Consider the following 14,084-nt stretch of genomic DNA (forward strand, 5'->3'; position numbering starts at 1 on the left):
TTTCCCCGCATCCTCGCCAACACCTGTTGTTGGTGGTGTTGCTGATGATGGCTATTCTAACAGGGGTGAGGTGGAATCTTAGTGTGGTTTTAATTTGCATTTCCTTTATTGCTAGAGATGGTGAGCATTTTTTCATGTGTTTTCTGGCCATTTGAATTTCTTCTTTTGAGAAAGTTCTGTTTCGTTCACATGCCCATTTCTTTATTGGTTCATTAGTTTTGGGAGAATTTAGTTTTTTAAGTTCCCTGTATATTCTGGTTATCAGTCCTTTGTCTGATGTATAATTGGCAAATATTTTCTCCCACTCTGTGGGTGTTCTCTTCAGTTTAGAGACCATTTCTTTTGATGAACAGAAGCTTTTTAGTTTTATGAGGTCCCATTTATCTATGCTATCTCTTAGTTGCTGTGCTGCTGGGGTTTCATTGAGAAAGTTTTTACCTATACCTACTAACTCCAGAGTATTTCCTACTCTTTCTTGTATCAACTTAAGAGTTTGGGGTCTGATATTAAGATCCTTGATCCATTTTGAGTTAATCTTGGTATAGGGTGATATACATGGATCTAGTTTCAGTTTTTTGCAGACTGCTAACCAGTTTTCCCAGCAGTTTTTGTTGAAGAGGCTGCTATTTCTCCATCGTATATTTTTAGCTCCTTTGTCAAAGATAAGTTGCTCATAGTTGTGTGGCTTCATATCTGGATCCTCTATTCTGTTCCACTGGTCTTCATGTCTGTTTTTGTGCCAGTACCATGCTGTTTTTATTGTTATTGCTTTGTAATATAGTTTGAAGTCAGGTATTGTGATACCTCCTGCATTGTTCTTTTGACTGAGTATTGCCTTGGCTATTCGTGGCCTCTTGTGTTTCCATATAAATTTCACAGTAGATTTTTCGATCTCTTTAATGAATGTCATTGGAATTTTGATGGGAATTGCATTAAACATGTAGATTACTTTGGGGAGTATCGACATTTTTACTATGTTGATTCTACCAATCCATGAGCATGGGAGATCTCTCCACTTTCTATAGTCTTCCTCAATCTCTTTCTTCAGAAGTGTATAGTTTTCCTTGTAGAGGTCTTTCACATCTTTTGTTAGGTTTACACCTAGGTATTTGATTTTTTTTGAGGCTATTGTAAATGGAATTGTTTTCATACATTCTTTTTCCGTTTGCTCATTGTTAGTGTATAGAAATGCTAATGATTTTTCTATGTTGATTTTATATCCTGCTACTTTGCTATAGCTATTGATGATGTCTAGAAGCTTCTGAGTAGAGTTTTTTGGGTCTTTAAGGTATAGGATCATGTCATCTGCAAATAGGGATATTTTGACAGTTTCTTTACCTATTTGTATTCCTTTTATTCCTTCTTCTTGCCTAATTGCTCTGGCTAGGAATTCCAGTACTATGTTGAATAGGAGTGGAGATAGTGGGCATCCTTGTCTGGTTCCTGATTTTAGAGGGAACGGTTTTAATTTTTCTCCGTTAAGTATAATGCTGGCTGTAGGTTTGTCAGATATAGCTTTTATAATGTTGAGGTACTTTCCTTCTATTCCTAGTTTTCTTAGAGCTTTTATCATGAAATGATGTTGGATCTTATCAAAGGCTTTTTCTGCATCTATTGAGATGATCAAGTGGTTTTTGTCTTTGCTTCTGTTAATGTGGTTTATTACGTTTATTGATTTTCGTATGTTGAACCACCCCTGCATCCCTGGGATGAAGCCTACCTGGTCGTGGTGAATAATCTTTTTGATGTGTTGCTGAATTCGATTTGCCATTATTTTGCTGGGAGCATGGCTCAAGTGGTAGAGCACCTGTCCAGCAAACTCGAGGCCCTAGTTCAAACCCCAGTGCTACAAAAAAAAAAAAAAAAAAAAAATCAGTTTTACTACTTAAGAGAGTATTATCCCGTGGCTTCATCTCACTCGAACATTAGTGGGAAGTAGTTGCTATAATAGCTCAACCCAGTTCCACTAAACTAATGAGAAATTTACCAGTCCATCTCTAGAATCCTGGATGTTCAAGGGTTGTTCTAGAGTAGGTCCAGGATTAGAGAGCCAGTTCAGGTATGGGAGTGGGGCTCCTTATGACAGAGGGGCAGAGATGTTATTTTCTCTCCTGGGTGTTCTGAGCAGTCACAAATGTGTGTGCTCCTGAGGTTCCAATCAGTGTAAGGATAGGGAGTGATAGATTGAGCTTGGTTAGATCGAGCTACTAGAATCATCCTGTCCTAAGATTTTCTGGAATTTAAGGTCAACCCCAATGACACATTGGAGTGGCAAATAACCAGATTAGATGCCCTAAGCCTTCCAAATCATTGGAATAGCAGCTGAAGTACTAATTGTGACAACAGTATAAGCTTGTGGCTTTGTACTGAGATTTGTGGTCTTAGTATCAGATTGAAAAAAGAATTTCTTGGGCTAGCACAGTGGCTCAAGTGGTAGAGTGTCTGCCTAGCAAGAGCAAGGCTCTGAGTTCAAACCCCAATATCCCCCAATTTAAAAAAAATTTCTCTACCTTGAGTTTTATACTTATTTACTGGCAAACATTTACATTTGCGGACATGAAGGCTCAGACAGATTAAATAACTATGGTACTGGGCTTTGAACTTAGGGCTTCGCACTTGCCAGGCAGGTGCCCTACTGCTTGAGCCCTGCCTCCAGCCCAAGCGTCCACACCCTTACAGCACTGTGCTGTCCATACTACTGGGATCCCTTTGTCAACTATGGGCTGTTCAATAAATCTTACATGGCTCTAAGACCATGAGGGAATATGTGCTCTTTCTGAATAGGCTTCTTACACTCATGCACATCAATACACAGTAGACAAATAATTTTGCATGCTTTTAGGAAAAAAATATAAAACAACTGTAAAAGTATTGCAGGTTATAGATTTTTATTTTTATAAAACACCAACAGAAGCGTGAAAGTAAAGATGTGTGACTCAGATAGATAGAAAGGTAGAAAATAAGGCCATTGTGGCTTTATTTTGAGAAACGTGTAAATGTTTACAAACGTGTTTTTATCCAGAAGGCATAGAGATAACTCATCCACGCTCTGGCTTCTCAGTCCCTTGAGGTTGGCATAAAATAAAAGGTTCATATTCTCTAATCCATGACAGAATCTTGGGTCTTTCCAGATGTCTCTCTAGAGAGAGGTTCTCACCATTCCTCATCTCACAAACATCCCATTCTTAGTGTTAATTTCCTTCCTTCTCTTCTCCATGGTCCATAAGGTCCACCAATCTTTGGAGAGTCAAACTCTTTTGACTCTATGTGCTTCCCTCTCACCTAGAAAGAGCTCATCCTACTTGAGGCTGTTTCCTTCCCTGACCCTACACCTGCTGAGTATTGCTTAGGAAACAAGAAAACTGTGGGGTTGTAATCTACTGTAAACTCTTGCTCACCAGTGTCTGGGATGGGCCCTCACTGGTGCCCTCCAGCCAGACTGCATTTCCCTATTTCTAATCTCTCTCAAGTGTTCACAGTAGCCACATCAGACATCTTCCACTTCCTCAAATCCAACTACTTCCGTAGCCAGATGGTCAGAGACTTATGATGGTTCCACTTCAGACTTATCAACTTCAATAAGGTGCAAAAGCGATAGGCATTCAGTAGGAACCGTACTTTGAATTTTGGTCTTTTTTGGGCTTGCCATGTGCAGAACAGTACACCCTAGAGATGTGGGCAGGGACAGCCAGCCACAAGCTGTCAGTCAGCCTGAGATCACCAGGAGAAACCACTCAAATGCTACAGTGAACTGCATTGCCTGTGTTTTTTGGATATAGGTATTCAGGAAATTATACGAGCTGTCCAACTCTTGATTATCAAATCAGCTCCATGTTAGATAATACACCTATAGGCTAATGTAAGTGTTCTGATGTGTTCCAGGTAGGCTAATGCTGTTTGGTAGGTTAGGTGTATTAAATGCATTTTCAAATCAATATATTCAACTCATAATGAGTTTGAGTTCCATTGTTAAATCAAGAGCATCTGTACATAATTTCACTTCCCCCACCAGCGTCTTTCCTCCTATTTAATGCCTGTCTGTGTTCTAGGGCTTATTTGACCTCTCTTTGAACCCAATTATTCTATATTTATAAATAAATAACCACCTCTGTTATATTCCAAATTCCCTTCTTTTAAAATGCATTTCAAAGGAGAATGATGGAGGGGGTGAACTCAACTATGATATATTGTAAGAAATTTTGTAAATGTCACAGTGTACCCCCAGTACAACAATAATAAAAATCAAGTATAAAAAATGCATTTCTTGGGCTGACAGAGAGGCTGTAGTGGTAGAGAGACTGCCTAGCAAGCCTGAGGTTCTGAGTTCAAACCCCAGCATCTTTCTATTTACTATTTACTTTAATTAATCTATTTATAAGCCATTACCAAACTTTTAAATTACTATTGCTTTATAATGTGCTTTAGTATCTTCTTTTTTCAGAATTAGCATATGTGATAGACTTTAAATTGTCCCTTCTAAGGAATAAATCTCATCTTATTTCATCCTATGAATATATTTTTAAATCTGAATTCTAAGGTTAAACATTTGCTGTCTTTTTTTTGTATAACCATCATATTGACTAACCATATATGTTAAAAATATTTTGCGGGGAATTGAACCCAGGACCTTGAGCATGCTAGACAAGTGCTACCATTTGAGCCACATCCTCAGTCCTGTAGACCTTGAACCACTATCAAATTTTGAATAGAATAGGGTTAGAAAAGTGTCATAAGCATTCTCCTACAGCTATGACTAATATTACTTGGGATCTTATTATAAATTTTTAATCTCAGGCCCCAACTCAGACTTACTAATTCAAAACCTGCATTTTAACAATATCCCCAAGTGATTCTTATGCATGTTAAATTAAAGCTGAGAGCAGTATGCAATAGACACTTCCCTCTAAGGAACTTTCACAACTTTTACTGCACGTTAAATTCATCTGGGGGAGCTTTTAAAAACTACTGAGGCCTGGGCTCCACCCCTAGAGATTGATTTAATTGGCCTGGGATTCCAGCCTTGACATTGGTATTTTTAAACCCCCCTAATTGCAGCTGGATTGAGAAACAGTGCTCTAGAATTACAGCTTGCCATCATTAGGATTCTAGTTACTTAAACACCAGGATGATGGCTTTGTTTCCTGGTGGGGTATCAGAAAACAACAGTGATCTGAAAGCATTGTGCATGAAACTTGCATTGCTAGAACTTAGCTGTTATGCAAGCCTGGCTTGGTGCTCTGCTTCATCATCTTTGGTTTCTTTGATAACCACCTCTTCTTTTCTTGTGGTACTGGGGTTTGAACTCAGGCCTAACACTTTGAGCCACTCTGCCAACCCTGCTTTTGTGTTGATTTTTTTTTTTTTCTTTTTGTGGTACTGGGGTTTGAACTCAGGGCCTACACCTTAAGTTACTCCACCAGCTTTTTTTTTGGTAATGGGTTTTTTTCCAGATAGGGTCTTGTGAACTATTTTCCCAGGCTGGCTTGCAACCACCATCCACCTGATCTCTGCCTCCTGAGTAGCTAGGATTACAGCCATGAGCCACCGGCACCTGACAATTTTCTGTTTCCTAAACTGGCCACTGGAGCCAGGCTGTAACCACTTATGTCCTCCTGATGACGCCTCTTTTCTTAATTTTTTTTTTTTTTTGCGCTATGAAGTTTGAACTCAGGGCCTCATGCTTACTAGGCAGGTGCTGTACAGCTTAAGTCACTCTGCCAGCCCCAGGCACTTCATTGGGTGTCAGAATAGAATGAAAATAATAATAATAAAGTTTTAAAAGTTTAGGAAAAAAGACTGGAGATGTGGCTCAAGCCGTTAGAGGTACTGCTTTGCCAAGTGTGAAGCCCTGAATTCAAACTCCAGTCCCATGAAAAAAAGTTAGAAAAAAGTTTCTGCCTTGCTTGCTCACTCTGATAAGGAGTCACAGATTTGCTCCTGCCTGGGTTTCTGTTCTTCTGATGTAAATATTCTTGTCGTGACCTGATACAATTGGATGCCTTCTTAGTAGTTCCAGCTTTGGTTTGAGAAATTTTACTTACTTCTTACAGTTAAAATTCCAAACTCCTAAATAGATCATACCATGTGGACCAGCTCAAATCACTGTTCAGTCATGGTGAGTGGGGAAGGCGGGCTACCGAATTCCCTCCATATGCCAACCCAGTAACCGTAACAAAAAAAAAAAAAAAAAGGAATTGGTTTTGACCCACTTTTTGAGAGACCCCATGCCACCTTCCTAATGATCCCTATGTACTTCCATAAGTGCTCAGAAGCCAGTGCTTAATAAACTGCTATAGAATATTGCAGGCTATCAGAATTAAGCTTTCTACCACGTTATTGGAATATCATACTATTAAAATTCTGCAAAGTTGCCAGTCCACACTTTTCCAGACATCTGTTCACCCCACCTCCTTTTTTACATTATATTTCTCAAAACTTACTAGCAATGACTCTGAAATCAATGGGCAAATCTTCCAGCATCTAGGTACAACTCTCTAGAGTCCTGGAGTCTTGAATTCTGATGAAATGAGTGGATAATACTATTTGGGGGTTCTAGTCCACCTTTAATTGTTCATCTAAAATACATGAATGAAGCTGCATAGTGGGCTGAACTTTGACAAAGCTGAATAATCTAGGGGTTTACTACTCCATTTGCAGGTGGCAATATGGTCCCACCAGGGACATATTCGTTGTAGAGACAGGGTCCCAGTGTAGCACAAACTGGGCTCAAACTCGAGATCCCCCTGCTTAAGACTCCCAAATGCTGGGATTACAAGCCTCTTCATTTGCTGTTAAAAACAACCACTTAAAAAATGAGAATAAACCTGGCGCCGGTGGCTCACAGCTATAATCCTAGCTACTCAGGAGGCAGAGATCAGGAAGATCACAGTGCAAAGCCAGCCCAGGCAAACAGTGCTCAAGACCCTATCTTGAAAAAACTCATCACAAAAAAGGGCTGATGGAATGTCTCATGAGGTAGAGTGCCTGCCTAGCAAGCATGAGGCCCTGAGTTCAAACCTCAGTATCACCCCCAGAAAAAAAAAACAAAAACAAATGATAGATATTTTAAATTTTTGGTGTTATGCAAATTTCAGCTTGGGGCATAGAAAGTGCTAAAAGAAGATTTGACAAAACAAGTTACGTATTTTATGATCTGCCTCAGAATCTGCTTTTTCCAACTTTCACAGCAGTAGTAGAGAGTAAATAACAATTAGACTGGCTGAAATTTAGTACATGTCAGGCACAATTATTACAGATCAGTCAATGAACAAAAGAGACACTAACTAATGCAGGTTACTGCACACAGCTTAGTTGTAGCTTTTAGTGCAGAGGTAGGATTCAAATCCAAGCCTACCTGACTTCAGAGAATCAGTAAGCACCCCACACACTGCTCTTTTATCCAAGTAGTTCCCCGCTACACTGCTAGGTAAAGCTCACTTTCTGGCTTGCAAATTGCTAGCAGACTGTTGAAGATTCAGATTGGAAATGGGGCTCGGAGCCCACTAATTATGCAATTTCATCTTTATTATATGTCTCTATATAGATTGATTTCTAAAACCCTCTGCTTTCCTTCAGTGATATATGAAAACAAAAACAACCAAGTCCCCGTCCCCAAAACAGGGTGCTTTTTTTAGCCGCTCTGCTTTGTCTTTCAGGTGTTCATGGACTCAGTGATGACCTCAAGACCTATTTGATTATTTACTTCCCAGTTTGGGGGATCCCTGCACATACCTGGAGTGAACAGAAATGTGGACATGTGCCATTCCCCAAGGACTCAACACCTGATTATAGTCCGTATATCAGAGTCATATACAGAGAATAACAGACAGGAGAGTATGTTTTTCTCTGGTGAGTTATTTAGACATTTAGTCATCTTTTCTCGGCTGGCAGAGTATCTCAAGTGGTACAACACCTGCCTAGCAAGCGTGAAGCCCTGAGTTCAAACCTTAGTAGTGCATCAAAAAAAAAAACCAAAACACATCTTTTCTAATAAAAGATTTAAAACACGCACCTTTACTTCACTATAAATTGCAAACAGTGACCTTACTACATCAATTTTGGCGTTGATACTAATTGTGATCAACTTTAATAGGATGTTCAGATTATACTACTGTTTTCCTGTAGGTTACTGGTTTTTAACTGCTAGAAGAAAAAAACCAGTAAATAGAACCCACTCACTGCAATATGAAATTCAACCTATAACTTTCCAACACCGAAAAAAGGTAAATGCTTAAGTGTTTCTTAATTGTTTAGAGCTGTTGTTACCTGTAATTGCATTTAGCATTTAAGATGTGTCACATTTGACTAGTTACTGCGTATAGGGCTCCTAGCCACGTGACACAGGCCGATCAGTTGAGAAGCAAGGTGGTGGTAGACAAAAGAACATTACCATAAGCTAGGTGATGGGAAGATGGCAGGATTCTCGTTTCTAAAGAGTCATCTTACCAGGAATCTGACTTAAGAAGAGTTTATACAGGAGGTGGGGATTGCACACTGGTGTCACTGTCTCTACTCACAGGTGGAGTTTTGCCGCCAAGTGCAGCACAGCTGATGCTAATCACCCAGCCAGCCATTAACTGGCTTTCCAGTTGTGCAAATCCCCAGAACAAAGATTAGGGTTTCCTTGGGCTCTTCTTGCTACTGATCAGTTCCTGAACTATCTCTCCATGGACAGACTAAGAGGAAGCAGCTGCCTGAGGCCCTCTGGCTGGTCACCAAGCTCACCATAAGAGACCATACTTCACCTGATTATTGGGAAAGACCTTGAAAGACAAAGAGTCACACGAAGATAACTGGGAATCAGCTCAAGATCTAGACTCCGGGGTCAGTTTCAATAATATTGGGAATCAACTGTATAAATTAAACACTCCAGGTTATTTAAAAAACTAGGAAATAGGCAGAGGTTTTCTCCAGGAGGTAAACCTTTTTACCTGAGCATCTTTCAATTGTTTCCATTTTTACAGCCACTTACCTTCTTTCTCCAGTCTCCAGGCTGCCTGTTTGCTCTCTGCTGCAGCAATTGTCCTTTCTTTCCCTCTCCCCACAGAGCCCCAATGTCCTATTTCTTACAAGATTTACACAAATTGGTAACTGATAAACTAATTCAAACCACTGAATTAATGACTTGCAACTACCTAGGGAATTAGTGGAAGCGGTTTGGGTAGAGCCTTTCCCTGTGGTTTTCAAATCCCACCTGGGCAACAGCTTAATTAGTTTATCTTCAACAGTGTTTCTGATCAAATTAATTGACAAGTACTATATATTTGAAAATAGCATATTGTTTAAATAGAAAATAGCTCTTTATTAAGGGAACTAGTCTTTACATTTAAGTGTGTCTCCCATGTGGAAAAAGAAAACTTTTAAAAATCTAGAGTCCAAGTGAAAATTAGGGGCTAATTTCCAAAATCATGGATCAAAAACTTATCTTTTATAGCAAATCCCTTCAAATTTTCCCTTTATAGATACAGAATCTGAGGATTGGGGTGAAAGTGAAGTAGTTATGTAACTTGCCTGGTATGAAATGGGTGGTCTGGGCCAGAGCCAGCTTCTATTCAGAGCTGGTCCAACATCAAAGCCTGTTCTACAGCAAATTATCTCTAAGAATTTATAATGCCCTAGTGTACTACAGTGTGAGGATATTTGTGCTTAAGATGGTTTGGGGAGGGACATCAGGAGTCAGAGAGACTTGGGTTGGCTGTTGTCTCGTGTCTCTACCACTTAGTTCCTTCTATGACTTTGGGCAAGTCAGTTTAGCTTCCTGAACCTTAATTTTCTCACCAGTAAAATGGGTTTAATAATACCTACCTCAAATAGAACTGAGAGGGCTAAATGAGGTACATGCACAGCTCTAAACATAGGACTTGGCACATAGTAATCATTCAATCAATATCCTCTATTTGTCATTTCATAGTAACAGTTTGAAGTAAAAAAGACATTTATATATTCTAGTAAAAATATTATTTCTGGCCAGGTGCGGTGGCTCACACCTGTAATCCTAGCTACTTGGGAGGCTGAAATCAGGCAGATCTCAGGTCGAGGGCAACCTGGGCAAACAGTTCTAAAGACCCCTATCTCCAAAATAACCAGAGCAAAATGGACTGGAGGTGTGGCTCATGCAGTAGAGCGCTTGCTTTGCAAGCATGAAGCCCTGAGTTCAAACTACTCCTGCCCAAAAAAAGAAAGAAATTTATTTAGCATTTGGTTTATTGAGCATATACTATGTGTCAGGCACTGTTGTAGAAGCTAAGGATGTAACAGTGAGAAAAACAGTTCCTGTTCTCATGGAATATATAGTCTAGCAAGAGAGGCAGGATAGTTAAATAATTCCACAAACAAATGCAAGGTTGTACCACCAACAACAGGTGTTGGTGAGGATGCGGGGAAAAAGGAACCCTCTTACACTGTTGGTGGGAATGTAGACTAGTACAACCACTCTGGAAAAAAATTTGGAGGCTACTTAAAAAGCTGGACATCGATCTACCATTTGATCCAGCAATACCACTCTTGGGGATATACCCAAAAGACTGTTACTCCAGAGGCACCTGCACATCCATGTTTATTGCGGCACTATTCACAATAGCCAAGTTATGGAAACAGCCAAGATGCCCCAGCACTGACGAATGGATTAAGAAAATGTGGTATCTATACACAATGGAATTCTATGCAGCCATGAAGAAGAACGAAATGTTATCATTCGCTGGTAAATGGATGGAATTGGAGAACATCATTCTGAGTGAGGTTAGCCTGGCTCAAAAGACCAAAAATCGTATGTTCTCCCTCATATGTGGACATTAGATCAAGGGCAAACACAACAAGGGGATTGGACTATGAGCACATGATAAAAGCGAGAGCACACAAGGGAGGGGTGAGGATAGGTAAGACACCTAAAAAACTAGCTAGCATTTGTTGCCCTTAATGCAGAGAAACTAAAGCAGATACCTTAAAGCAACTGAGGCCAATAGGAAAAGGGGACCAGGAACTAGAGAAAAGGTTAGATCAAAAAGAATTAACCTAGAAGGTAACACCCACGCACAGGAAATCAATGTGAGTCAATGCCCTGTATAGCTATCCTTATCTCAACTAGCAAAACCCCTTGTTCCTTCCCATTATTGCTTATACTCTCTCTACAACAAAATTAGAGATAAGGGCAAAATAGTTTCTGCGGGGTATTGAGGGGGGAAGCGGGAGGGGGTGGAGTGGGTGGTAAGGGAGGGGGTGGGGGCAGGGGGGAGAAATGAACCAAGCCTTGTATGCACATATGAATAATAAAAGAAAAATGAAAAAAAAAAAAAAAACAAATGCAAGGTTGTATTTGTGGTGATTGCTGTGAAAGAGATGGGCACAGTGTTATGAAAGTATACAACAAAACAGAGATTTACCTTAGTTATGGAAGTCAGTCTAGGCTTCCATGAGGAAGACACAGATGAGATCTGAAGGACAAGTTACAAGAGACTGGGAACAACATGCCTCGATGAGAAAACTGTACCAGCAAAGATCAGGGATTCTGGGTGCTATTGAAATATGGCAAGTGGAATTTGTGATGTATTTTTAAATCTGTGTCTGCAGAGCCTGGCTGCACTATTGATAATGATAATGACTCATTACTCTTAAATGTCTTCTATCCTAGCATGGTAAAAGCCTTTACAAGTATTAAAGTTCACAACACCTCTGACAGTTTAATTAAATTGTGTGATCTACCCATTTGACATATGAATCAGTTCCCTTGCATATTTAAAAATTACACAATTTAAATAACAATAATGGCGCAAGCTATGAGACATACAAAGGAGTTTAAGATAACCACGAAAACTCCTATTTAAAAATAAAGCTCCTTTGGAAATATATGGGAAGCTTTACACGTGGATGAGTTCAAGGTGGACCTAGAATACTGAAATTTCATTCTTCAAAAGATACTTTTGGAGGCTACTGTGCATCACACACTGTTCGAGGTGGCTCTACACTGACACATAAGAAATGACAGCATCAGTATTCGTCCTTGAGGATATAGCTATATAATAAGAGAAACCATCAAGGAAACAAAGTGACTCCTGCTATAACAAAGGTGTTTACCAAATGCTATTCTGACGTCCAAAGACAGTGGTTGTAAAAAAAAAAAAAAAAGGCAAAAGATCTTATTATAATTAATAACAATCATTTCAAAGACTGTGTTAATATGATTTTTCAAAAGCACAAAGATACATTTCTGTGTTATAAAATAATGGTCCCCACAAAATCGCTAAAAAAGCTGCTTCTCTTGCAGACTGCTAATTTAAATCTCGTTTTATAAACATGTTAACCACTGAGAAAACTGAATTCCTCCAGTTTAGTGAATAGAGTAAGTAGCAGAGTCTAAATCTCCTGACTTCTACGGGTGCCTTTCCCACTTGAAACATGTATTTATTCCATGATTCAAGAAAAGAAGACTCAATTTCAAATCTCTTTGAAGTCATACAATGGAAATGAAAGAATACAAATTCTTCATTCATTCATTCATTCAGGATGTATCAAATAAGGAATGACGGTGTGTCAGGAAAAAGTGTTCAGTGGTATGTGTGTTTGGGGGTTGGGGTTATAGGGAGTGTTTTCTTTAAAAAATGATTTTTTTTTTTTGACACAAGGTCTGTCTATGTAGCCCAGGCTGGCCTAGAACTTGTGATCCTCCAGCCTCTATCTCCTGAGTGCTGGGATTAGAGGCATGAACCACCACCATATGTGGCTTTTTTGTTTTCTTCTTCTTCTTTTTTTTTTTGTGGTACTGGGACTTGAACTCAGGGCCTTCGCCTTGAGCCACTCCACCAGGCTTTTTTTGTGAAGGGTTTTTTCCCTTCACAATAGAGTCTCACGATTCTATAGATAGATAGAGTCTCATGAACTATTTGCCCCAGGCTGGCTTCGAACCTCAATCCTCTTGATCTCTGCTTCCTGAGTAGTAGTATATATTCTGTACTTGGAAAACGATGGTTTGGTCCATAAAATCATGGAGGGAACAGTAGTTTTTATTCTAGCCAGCTATGTAAGAGCTTTTGGACAGCTGGAGGCATGGCTCAAGTGGCAGAGTGCCTACCTGGCAAGCACAAGGTCCTGCGTTCAAACCCTAGTACTGCCAAACAAAAAGCAAACAAACAAAAAAACCTTTTGGAACTCTTAAGTTTTTTCAGGTCCTAATTATTTTGGAAATTTTAGCCCTACTTATTGCAATTTATGTTTGCTCTGAATGTTCAGAAATACTGATAAGTTTTCGTTCTTGCACATACTGGTTACAACAGCTTTGGAATGTGTTTGTAAAATTACAAGACAACACAAAAGACTACAGTTCAAAAATTGCTTTTTATTAGATCTGCTACTTTGCCTCAAACTTTAAACTGTACACTGATAATGCAAGAAACTGATAAGTGCATGTTCCAGAGACCCTTCTGTGTTTACTTCTTGGGAATTTTAACATTTGAATATATTCCCCAAGGTCCAAGCATGGAATAGAGGAGAACTCTCTAAAATAGAAGCCCCTGCCTCGCTTCAACTACATTATTATGAAGAAAAAATTCCAGCAAAATTAAAATTAGGCCATCCTTGAGGACATGCATAGAAAGTTGTGTGTCAACAAACAGACCACTTGTGAGCCTGAAGTCAATCAAAAGTCAGAAAAGCAAAATTCAGTCTAAAACAAAACTTGCTACTTTGTAAGAACAGAGAGAAAACACTTTTGCTGGGCAGCTAAATCCAAGGAAAGACAGAATAAAGATTCCAGAGACAGCAAGAAGTGAGGAGGATGGAGTTGCCACATGAACTACGACCTCCCCAGAAAGTTGCTGTGGCATACAGGTGTCAGAGTGGTGCTTTTAGTGAGTTAGATGCAGGTTGGGTGGCCCACTTTTTGTGAGCTCTGGGAAAGAAGTGAAACCCCATAGCAATGGATATGAAATGGTTGGGGGTGGGGAGGCACTCTGACTTGGGGGGCTGAGCCCTGGATGATTATAGAGAGATGTGGCCTAGATCTTATTACATCTACCTAGCACTCTTTAAAAGGCCAAGGCAAGTTAAAATGAACATCAAAGCCTGAAGGAGAGAAGAGTTCTTGAAGTCATGGG

The sequence above is a fragment of the Castor canadensis genome, chromosome 3 (assembly GCF_047511655.1).
Source record: "Castor canadensis chromosome 3, mCasCan1.hap1v2, whole genome shotgun sequence".
NCBI classification, from domain to species: Eukaryota; Metazoa; Chordata; class Mammalia; order Rodentia; family Castoridae; genus Castor; species Castor canadensis.